The following is an 11,902-nucleotide window of genomic DNA, read 5'->3' on the forward strand; positions in this document are numbered from 1 at the left end:
TCAGCTAAAGTCCCATTTCCAGCTGCCAATTGCACATGAAATATTATTTGTCAGTAATGGAATACAATAGTGTCCCAACTGTGTAAAATGTAAGTCCGCCGTCTTTCCAAAAACTGTTGCCTTATCCTGTTCCATATCCAGTTTCATGTGTGCTTTCTTCATCGACGGTCTGCTCAAAAGCAAACCCTAACTTGATACAACATCCGTGCTAATGAAATGATTCACTCCGGCAATATTGCAAGGGATCACCACTCTGTTCAGCGACTTCAGAGTATTATCATCCCTAAACCTGAAACTTATGGAACTTTCAAATTCCTGAACCTTGTTACGATTTTCATCATTCAAAGAGTCCAGGCAACATTTTAACCAGTCAATTCCACACACAATAGATGTGCAGCCACTGTCCAATACAGCACAATTGAAGGATTCTGCAACCAATACCCTCATTACCGGAGTGAAACTGCTTGTTAAGAGGACAATACCTTCTTTCTGGTCACTATCTTTTTCCTCTTCCGACTCTCCCATGTCATGTGTAGCTTCAGACACTCTATTATAATGTGTTGGACAGTTGAGAGTCAAATGGTATTGAGACTGAAAACCTTGATTTATCATAACCCGGGCATTTCTGGGGTTCATTTTCCTAATTCCATTCTCCATGTCCCTCCTTCTATTATAAGTTTTAAATGAGTTTCTGTCCTCATAATTTCTGGGTTCTGATCTCCTTCCAAATTTTCGTAACCTGTTCGTAGCCATACAATCTCGCCATCCTGTCAGTAGTGTACCTTCCATAGTCTGCTTTATCACTGACTGACCCATTTGTGACATGAGAGCCATAGGAATTGAATGTTTCCCCAGGAACTTCTTTAAGGCCTCTATCATCTGATCGAATAAGATATCATTATCCGCAAACTTAACTCCTGTCAAAACGAGGAGCCTATCCATATTGGACACTCTAACACAGTGTAGTAACTTAAATGCCGACACAGATTGTGGAAATTCCAGGCGGTGTTTGTGCAGCCTTTTGTATAGTCTGCTGAATTCCATTATATAGTCCTCAATAGAGATATCCTCTGATTTCCAGAATCTATCGAATTCTGACCAGGCTTCATACGCACTTAACAAGTAATCCTTTCGATAAATCTTATCCATAAACTGTAATAGAGTCTCCAGACCTTCTTCCGAGTCTAACTTGTCCAATTCCAGTTCAGAAGATACTTTGCTTCGGATTTTACTCTCATGAGGTAGAGAAAGAGCCAATGCCATACCTTGTTTCCTCTTTCCCAAGGCAGTTACGTTTGTCCACATAACAACTGCACTTCTCCATTGGTCGTACAATACTCTTTCAGAAAATAATGGTGGATAGTCATATCCGGCCATCTTTATCCTACGTTCAGCCATATTTTCTTTTCCCTTCTCACTCACTCCTTGGTTGAAAAAAATATTTTTTTTTCCTTGAAAAGTATCTTTCATCCCTTTACATTTATACAGCAACCATCCTCTGCTACTAATGTTACCCTCAGGCTGCGGTTGAGTAAAGAATCAAGAGTTCTGCTACTTTTCCCAAACATCTTTATTTTTCCATGAACGCACTCAGCACCAAACTCTATCATCACATCACATACTCCCAAGGCCACCTGTAGCCTCTTTATATATCAGTGCCAATTATTGGATCAATGAGACATCTAATTGGAATATTTCTTAACCCATTACGTAACATCGCAGAAGCAGTCTTGCAGCTATGTCCTTTAGGACTCAGCCAGTCATTGTACTACCCGGCCACACTTGGTAATGGACGTTGAAGACCCCACCCAAAGCATATTCTGCACCCTTGCCACCCTCAGTGCTTCCTCCAACTGGTGTTCAACATGGAGGAGTACTGATTCATCAGTTGACGGTGGATGGTATGTGGTAATCAGCAGGAGGTTTCCTTACCCATGTTTAACTTGAAGCCATGAGACTTCATGGGTCAGGAGTCGCTTTTGAGGACTTACAGGGATGTCCCTCTGGACTGTATACCACTGTGCTGCTCACTGCCTCTGCTTGGTCTGTCCTGCCGGTGGGACAGGACATACCGTGTGTTGGTGATAGTTGTGTCTGGAACATTATCTATAAGGTATGATTCTGTGAGTGTGACTATGTCAGGCTGTTTGACAGGTATGTGAGACAGCTCTCCCAATTTTGGCACATGTAGTGACTTGGTTAAGATATAAACAATGAATGTTTATTTGCACAACATGCTATGTACATGTAGTGCAGCCTCCATGCTGCCAGTCTGCCTCCTGGATCGAACTGGGCAAAAGCCTGCACGCTATTCCGGCAGTCCCATGCCCTAGCTACTGAATAGGGGAGTGGGTTACTTGAGCCTTCAGAAAATCGCCCCTTAATGTGGCCAACCTCTACATCTAGCTTTGCCTTAAAAGCATCCATGTTTCAACCACTCCTTGTGATAATCCTATCCCCATCATCAGCACTCCCTCAGTAAAGATGTTTCTGTCCGATTCATCTTTGCACTTGCCCTTCACTCTTCTATCCTGGTTTGGGACCTCCACACAAGCGGAGACATATCCAACATCTGGATAATTTTAGTCTGATTCTATCACCAGGAGACGCATTTAGAAGGTAATATGAATGTAACTGTTGTCACAGCACAGTCACGCCTATAAATTCAGACAGACTGGGCGGGATTCTCCACTCCCACGCCGAAGTGGCCACGCCATCGTGAACGCCGTTGAGGTACACGACGGCGCAGAACGGCCCCGGTCCTGACCGATTCAGGCCCTGACAATGGGCCAGTATCGGGGCCGCGTCATCTACCCGCGCCAGGCCTTGTCGCCCGCGTAAAAGCGGCGCCGCATAGATGACACGGCCGGCGCCGCATAACGGACGTCATCCGCGCATGCGCGGGTTGGCCGGCGCCAACCCGCGCATGCGTGGTTGCCGTCCTCTCTAAGTCCGCCCCGCAAGAAGATGGCGGACGGATCTTGGGGGGCTGCGGAAGGAAGGAGGTCCTCCTTCAGAGAGGACGGCCCGACGATCGGTGGGCACCGATCGCGGGCCACCCCACATTTGAGGTACCCCTCGGTGCAGGATCCCCCCTCGCCCCCCCACAGGCCGCCCCCCCAGCGTTCACGCACCGCCCACTACTGCAGCGACCAGGTGTGGACGGCGCCGGGGGGAACCCGCCGTTTTGGCCTGGCCGCTAGGCCCATCCGGGCCTCAGAATAGCGGGGGTGCCGGAGAACCGCCATTTTCTGTGTCTCCGGCGATTCTCCGGCCTGGGGCCCGCGAAACCCGACTGGGCCGTTCCCGCCGCTTGGGAGAATCGCGGGAGGGTGTCGGACTGGCGTCCCCGGAAATTTGGCGGCCCAGGCGATTCTCCCAATCGGCGCGGGAGTGGAGAATCGCGCCCCCTGACTTTGGAAACATTATTAATGACTGTTTGATGCATTTTCCCTTTGCCAGTTACACTTGCTCCGATGTTGCCCAAATGCACACAGTCGTTACAGCAGAATGCAACAATCTTATTAAACAAACACCCTGCAAATTCTAAACCCCAAGACGTTTTGAATTGCAGAAGCTAAATGAATGCGGCCTCCTTAATATTCCCAGTCCTCCTGCCGGAAAGTAAAAATCTGACTTGAGCCCAATGTGCACATAAATCTCTTTGATGGTAGCAACTGGCTCTCTGATTAATTTGCAGCGCTGTGTGGATTATACTTGGAGGAGTTGCTAAAGGGTAATTAATCCCAAATTAAAACTCTCCTCAGGTTGGAGGTCACCAACAATTAAGATTCATTCAGGGATAGTTTCTGTACATCTGGGCGATGGCTGGTGCAAAGGACTGCACGCAGCTGGCCAAGCAGGTTTTATTTCACCACTAACCCTTTCTCTGTGAAGCGATAAAGGAGGGGGAGCAAGGGCGAGCATTCTAATCTCAGTAATAGATGACAGATGCAGCATTTTAATCCACGGGTACACTGTTCGCCGGGGTTCAAATTCAGTCATTTGAACAGTAATGCTATAGGACCTGTAGTGATACAAACAAGGCAACTCAGTCTAAACCTACCCAACGCGCGTCCATTTATCTAACTCTTCCCAGGATGTGCCTGACTAGCTGAACGAGGAGAACTCGCATAGTTTAGGGGCTGTATGTTGGAAGGTTGGTTGGCTGAAACGTGAGCACGATAAAAAAAAAGAATGGCTTCGAAGTTTACCCATTGATCAGGTAATTATTTTTGTAACTGTACAAATCTCCCTGGTTAATAGGGGTAGAGAAACAAACTCTGCCGCCCCCGTCTAATTGTTGTAGCAGTTAAACAACTCTCCTTCCATCTATAAACTTTCATTCAACCAATCGATTGTTGTTTAATTTGGTTGTCGGTTTTCACTCCTTGTTGAGCGAGGATTATGTCATTGAAGAAGTTGCTAACACGTGGGGAGGTGGAGGGCTTGACCCAAGGGCTGTATCTGTCCCTCTCATAATAAGGTGTATGTTCATGGCCACACAAACAGAAACAATTCAACCATTTGCGAGGTACAATTCTGAATGAGGTATTTAATATTTCTAAACTGACACTTTCCCGTTTCCAGTGCCATCATCTCATAACGAGAATGTTGAGGGTGACGTTTTAAAAGTCCTTAACCTGCCTCTGGTTATTGACGCCGGTCGCAGTTAGATATTGAGAAGTGACTAGTCACTGACTCTCTTTGAGACCCATCAATGTTGCGTTAACATTTTAGGTTCCTTTTAAGAGGCGCCTGTGGAGAATTGACTTTATCTTTGTCGATTACATTCAAAGAATTAATTTGATTGATTAAGGGCTCAATGGTGTAGCGTAGCTGAGTTTTAATGAAAGACTTGTTTTCTTTCAAATAATTTGTTTAGATCATATTTATCGCACTTTTGATTTACGAAATGGTTCAAGGAATAGTTCATTTTTAGATGTCAGGTTTGACTCTGGCCTCTGTGTGGTTCAAATCCCACCGCAAAGACTTGGGCTCATTGTTCAGACTGGCACTCCGCTGCGGTGCTGCATTGGCAGCAATGCCATCTTTCCAATGAAATGTAAAACCGAGGCCCTGGCTGCAATTTAGCTGTTCAAAGAGGAACCTCACCACCGCCTTCTCAAGGGCAACTAGGGGCGGGCAATAAAGGCTGGCCTAGCCAGCGATGTCCATTCTCGGTCAATTGTTTTTGTAAAACATCTCAAATAAATGGGCGGCTCAGTGGTTAACACTGCTACCTCACTGTGCCAGGGACCAGGGTTCAATTCCGACCTTGGATGACTGGGTAGAGTTTACACGTTCTCCTCGTGTCTGCGGATTTTCTCCCGTTGTCCAAAGATGTGCAGGTTAGGTGCATTGACCAGGGATGGGTGGATTGGCCATGGATGCAGGATAGGTGGCTTGGTCAGGGAAACAGGTTAGGTGGATTGGTTGGGGATGCAGGTTAGGTAGATTGGTCGGGTATGCAGGTTAGGTGGATTGGTCGTGGATGCAGGTTAGGTGGATCGGTCGTGGATGCAGGTAAGGGGAATTGGTCGTGGATGCAGGTTAGGTGGATTGGTCGTGGATTCAGGTTAGGTGGATTGGTCGTGGATGCAGGTTAGGTGGATTGGTCGTGGATGCAGGTTAGGTGGATTGGTCGTGGATTCAGGTTAGGTGGATTGGTCGTGGATGCAGGTTAGGTGGATTGGTCGGGGATGCAGGTTAGGTGGATTGGTCGGGGATGCAGGTTAGGTGGATTGGTCGGGGATTCAGGTTAGGGTGGATTGGTCGTGGATGCAGGTTAAGTGGATTGGTCGGGGATGCAGGTTAGATGGATTGGTCGGGGATGCAGGTTAGATGGATTGGTCGGGGATGCAAGTTAGGGGATGCAAGTTAGATGGATTGGTCGGGGATGCAGGTTAGGTGGATTGGTCGGGGGAGTTGACCTGGGTTGTGTGCTCTTTCAGAGGGTATGTGCTGTCTCGATGGGCCGAGTGGCCTCCTTCTGCACTATGAGGTGTCTATGACATTCTAGATGTAAAAGATCCTGCCAATGATAACATGGGAACACACCCGTGTCCTGACCAATATTTATCCCTCAACAATAAATGTTTATTTGTATGGTGCCTTTAGTTCAAAGTCCCAAAGCGCTTCAGGGGGGCAAGTACGGCACCCAGCCACATACAACCTTAGATCAGATGACGAAAAGCTTGGTGGAGGGAGCGGCTTTTAAGGATGTCATCAAAGAGGAAAGAGAGGATGTGATGTCTGGGTCGACACTTTCAGAACCCGGAGCGCGGCAACTGAAGAGACTGTCACCGGTGGTCTATATACTTGAAAATGTATAATTCAATTATTAGAATTATAGCACATAAAAGCCACTATAACAAGTCAAGTGTTGTGCTGTTTCTTTTCGGTGAATTTGTAGAACAGACGCCAAAGGAATGGAGAAGAACAGACATTGCATGCCGCCAATCCGGTAACTGGGATTGTCACACAGTTGTTTGAGTTGATGCCAAGGGGAGAGTTACCAGCATTGCCCTCCCAGGTGCCCCGGTTACAATATGGAGTTTTTCGGTTTTATCACAGCACATCTATCCTGCCTACCCTCTCCCTTTTATTTCTCGGCACTCTTCACATTACAGCTGACAAAATAATCTTAGCACCAGAAACGCCGAATCTACCCGATCAGCCCTGTGGTGACCAGCTCAATCCCACTGCGGGGGGAATCCAGGAAAGGACAGGATTAGGCAAATGTGAGATGTTCCCAGATCACCCATTTTAACGGCCAGCACACGGTCCATTTACTGCTAAATGCCCGAGTAATGACAGCACATTTCGGAAATTAATGCTACCCGCCCCCCCCCCCCCCCCGGCAAACAAAATGTAGATTTTATTGGAGTTTTTTAAAAAATTCACATATCGGATCTTGAACTGAGGGTTGAGCGGGGTAGGACGGATATTTGAAAATGAGCTGGCCTTATCAGCAATTCGTAGGAATTCAAGCCCCAAGCGTAACATTTTTCGGGATACTGGGTTGTCACTTTATCAATTTTCAGCTGAATTCCAGTTAATGTGGGTCACTGACATGGAGACAATGTAAACATTTATTAGACAGCCTGTACAGAAATGATTCACCGTGGACATCCTGGCTTGTGAAATGGGTGTTCGGGTTGTTAGATTCACTCTGTTCTGTGGGAAAACTTCCACCACTGATGAACCATTCAACACTAGGCCATTTTATGCGTATGTATGTAATATATATATACATGGAAAAGGCATGAGAAGGATGGATGATAAGAAGGGGCCACAGTCAACTTTAGGTGCCTTTTGCTCATTTCCTTAAGAAAAATCCAAACTTAGAAGTTTGCGAGTGTGTATTATTATTCTCTTCAGAGGGAGGAATCTATAGGAGATGTAAAAACATCTGGTCGGACCATGTCAGATGCTTTTGGCACGGTTCTTAGTCCAGTAATCATTGTCTGTGCCCTGTGATCTAGAAACGGCTTCCCTGTATTGTTTAACCATATTTTAATGCTAATTTGCAAACACTGAAGAAGCGCCCACACAGATGTGAACCATTTGGTTGGGTTGTAGTTCATTTGTCAGTGAGAAGAAAAAAAAGGGGAGAAGGCTGCAGGATATTAAATATTACCTCCACCATTCACCGGCACTTCATATTTCAGGGTTAGAATGGATGTCGAGTTTGTAAGGAATAATGAATCTGTCCAAAGTAGCACAGAAAGACAGACGAGTGTTTGGGGAATTTGGAAAATGGAGGAAGGTTTTTTTTTGTGTGTGTGTGTAATGGTTCCTGACCACATCCCGAGCAGATTACGAACTCTTCACGCCAGTTTCCGACCTTACGTTTAACCGTCTAGATGCTGACAATTTCTGAACTATTTAAAAAAAACAATAATCTGACAGAAAACTCGGGAAACTGAAACCGAACCCTCTTTCTTCCTGAATGTTAATACTTCCCTAGGGAGGGAGGGGGGAGACCAGTGAAATGTGTAAAGTATAAGTTCTGGTGAAGTGATGTTCCTTTCTGATATTGAGCACAGAATTAAAAAAGTTTTTTTTGTTGTAAATACCATCAGGTAGTTCATCATTTCAGCCAAAGGAAACAAAAGAACTCTTGTCTCACGTTTTATGTTAACGTGATTGATTTTGCCACGTGTGTTTTGAAAATGAAAAGTTCCACTCGCCAACGCGAACTTGAAACACTTTCGCACGACCTCGGCGCAGAGAACGCGCTGTTCGCTGTAAACTCCGAGATAGAAAACCCCCTCCCCAACTGGCGGTCATTAACCGAGGTTTTTGAATGCCTCGTTGCTCATCAGTCAGTAAACATTTGCTCTTTTATTTATCTCAGTAGCCTCTACCATTGTAAACAAATGTGTTTCAAGAGGGAAACAACACATTTTGATGCAAGTTCACCGGGAACACTGCTTTTTGCAATTTCACAATGAATATCTGACACTGGGCCGCGCCACTGTGTCCACCGCCAGCCTTCGTCTGTCTTGTTTTTAGGTTTATTAGGACGCCTGCTCTCAATCCCAGCAAAACACGATCTCGAAATGTTAAATACGACGCCAAGAACCTTCTAGTGTTCGAATTTGGGCGCGCTCTGAGATTATGAGCATGGCGTCCTATTTTTGCGTCCTATTTTTGTCAGCCTGATTTGCGGGCTCCAAATAAAGCCAGAATTTAAACAGGCTCGGCTATAACTTAATGGTCTCGCTCGGACCATCATCATTTAACTGTGGGAGGGATGTACGTGGAGTTGATCAAATTCTCTGTGAATCCCTAACGTAATGTGCAGGGCAAAATTACTCGCTGTAACTGTTTGAATATCAGGGAGAGATTCAATTGAATCCACTTTACATCCTCCAGTTCCTAATATGCAGGCAGACATACACACACTCTCGCGCATAATATTTAGAATTGCAACAACGCATTCAGTCGCTCTGCGTTGTGGCTTTAACTGTAATTGATCAAAAGTTTGCAACCTCTTGTATTCTGTTGATTGCTGTACCAAAAAAAGAGATAAGAACGGCGGTTGACAGGAGGTTGTAACGATTCCTGGCTGAGTTGACAGGAGTCCAAGGCTTTTTCGGTGAACTATCTGGGGCGCGAGATGCAGCGAGGTCTCAATAAACAATCACCTTTTCGCCTGGGCGAGGGGGGGGCTAGATTTTATAAAGTGGCAAACTACACATCCAGGATGACAAACTTTTCGCTCCAGGGTACCAGCAGATTAACACTTGTTTTGCTTCAACCCCAAGCATCAATTACAAAACAAAAATGTCCGGTTAATTTAATCCTGGATTATTATGAAGGGAAAATGTAATTTGTCCCGTAGACTCGTCAATTAGCGACCGATTACTGTATCCACTTGACAAACAGTTTGACTAAACTTTCCATGTACTGCACTTTATTGAGAGATTCACTCGCTCCAGCAAAAACTGGTTCTAGTCTGGCCAACCCCCCAGCAAGTAAACAGTGTTCCGACACTTGCAAGGATGGCGAAGTACTGCAATATAAACTGCGGAGGGGATTGCTAGTTACCGAGAAGAAGGCTGCCACACGCGTTTCCTCGCCGAGTGTCTACTTTGCCGGGAAATGCGTCGCCAATGTCCGAAATTTATTAGTCACGCGTGTTATGGCGTCAGGGTCGCTCTCGCGCCCACGCGTCAATTTCATGTCAGTTTCATGAATTATAAATGAACTGGCGGGCGATTTCCGAGCAGCCCCGGCGAATCCACAGAGCAAGGGGGGAATCAGTTAAGTTCATTGGGGGAATTAAATGAGGCGACGAAGGTGGGGGTGGGGGGAGAGGTGGGTGAGAGAGAAAACGGAGAGTGTCTGCTTCCATTTCCATGTAGACTTTCATTGCACGCTTGTTAAAGGAGGGACGGGACAGGGATACAGTCGGATGAATATTTTATTGCCCAGCAAGCAGACACATCCCGAGTGACAAAGAGGACGCTGATCAGTTAACAGCACTTGTCTCCTGGTTGCGAGTTACTTCCCTGTGCTGATGCCAAAGAACGACTGTGATATTCTCAGAAGTTTATTTTTTCAGTACAATGTGTTCCCGCATCGCTATTAGACAATAAAACAATTTGTTTCTGACCACTGTTTTACCCGGAATAGTAACTCCAACAAAACGGTTCTCTTCAACAGAAGCTAAGAATAAATGCATTCACCGAAGCTGTTCAGAGGCGGTCAAAGTTTTGTTTTAAGTTCCACTTTGAAGAAAGTTTTAACTTTATTTAATTTACAACTATTTTTCCGCAATTTCGAAGTTACAAGGTTATTTTTTTTAATCAACCGCCGTACTGTACATAAAAAGTGGGGGGAAATGACAAGGGCAACGTTTGGCAGTATAACCCGCGCCGTCCCAAAGGCGCTCTACAGGTTGCGCTGTTATGGGATTGACGCTAAATTATTCGAAAAGCTTTATTTTGTCAATAACATTGAGCCTCAACGAAACAGCTCAGACATGGGAGGAGTGGTGGTGGATATAACGGGACACTGGACTTGGTGGACTTTGCGTCAATTTGAACACATTTCCAAAGGCTCGGCTCTATCGAAGCTGTGATTAAATTCACCTCCCACCCCAAGCGGCAAACAGGAGCCATCGCCCCCAAATTACAAATACAGACAGAACGCGTTGAGAAAAGTAAGAAGCCTTACAACACCAGGTTAAAGTCCAACAGGTTTGTTTCAAACACGAGCTTTCGGAGCACTGCTCCTTCCTCAGGTGCTCCGAAAGCTAGCGTTTGAAACAACCCTGTTGGACTTTAACCTGGTGTTGTAAGACTTCTTACTGTGCTCACCCCAGTCCAACGCCGGCATCTCCACATCGTGTTGGGAAAACTCAGCGAGTCCGGCAGCGTCTGCGGAGAGAGAAACTAGAGTTAAACTCGTGACTGAGGGGCATTTTAAATTGGATGCGTTTTGATTTAAAGAGTTGGAAGTTATTTAACGATTGCAAAGGTGGAGACGGTGCTGCCTTTTAACCCGCCTGCTACATGAGAACCGTGAACCAACCCAGATGTTAATAACAATTTCAAAAGCTTCGATTTCTTTCATCCCCGTCCAATCCAAATACTTGTAAATAAACCACATGACTTTTTTTTTACATTTTGTTTATCAAACTTGGTAAATCTACCTCAATTTGACAAGTTAATAGTCACACCACTTTATTCCACACAGTGTCGTTTATTATATTACGGTAACTCCATCTATGTAATTCACTTCGAAACCAGCTCATGTAGGCTATGAAATGATTGTCCCAAATACCACAGACACTGGGGCTAGCTAGATTTTCCACGGCTCTAGAATTTATGACAGGTATCGAAGGTTGCATCAAATAAGCCATTAACATTTTTTTTTAAATAGAGTACCCATTTTTTCCCAATTAAGGGCCAATTTAGAATGGCCAATCCACCTACCCTGCACATCTTTGTGTTGTGGGGGTGAGACCCACGCACAGTTAATCCATTGACATTGAATACACTGTGCATGTTATGTTTCAATAATAGGGACATTTGGATAAAGGCGTCACAGCCTCTCGCTGTGCTGCAACGTGCGCCAATGTTACTTTAATCTGAAATTTCAATTCTTCTTCTCCGTGGCCCATTTCAACAACTGTTAAGATTGAGACAGTTTATCTTTACAGGGGCTGGTTTAGCTCACTGGGCTAAATCGCTGGCTTTTAAGGCAGGCCAGCAGCATGGTTCAATTCCCGAACAGGCGCCGGAATGTGGCGACTAGGGGCTTTTCACAGGAACTTCATTGAAGCCCACCCGTGACAATAAGGGATTTTCATTTTCATTTCATTTCTCTCCCCCACAGCCATCACTAGGTACACTAGATGGCGGTGTCAGAGGTCCTTCTGATGGGG

The sequence above is a fragment of the Scyliorhinus torazame genome, chromosome 18 (genome assembly GCF_047496885.1).
Source record: "Scyliorhinus torazame isolate Kashiwa2021f chromosome 18, sScyTor2.1, whole genome shotgun sequence".
Lineage (NCBI taxonomy): Eukaryota > Metazoa > Chordata > Chondrichthyes > Carcharhiniformes > Scyliorhinidae > Scyliorhinus > Scyliorhinus torazame.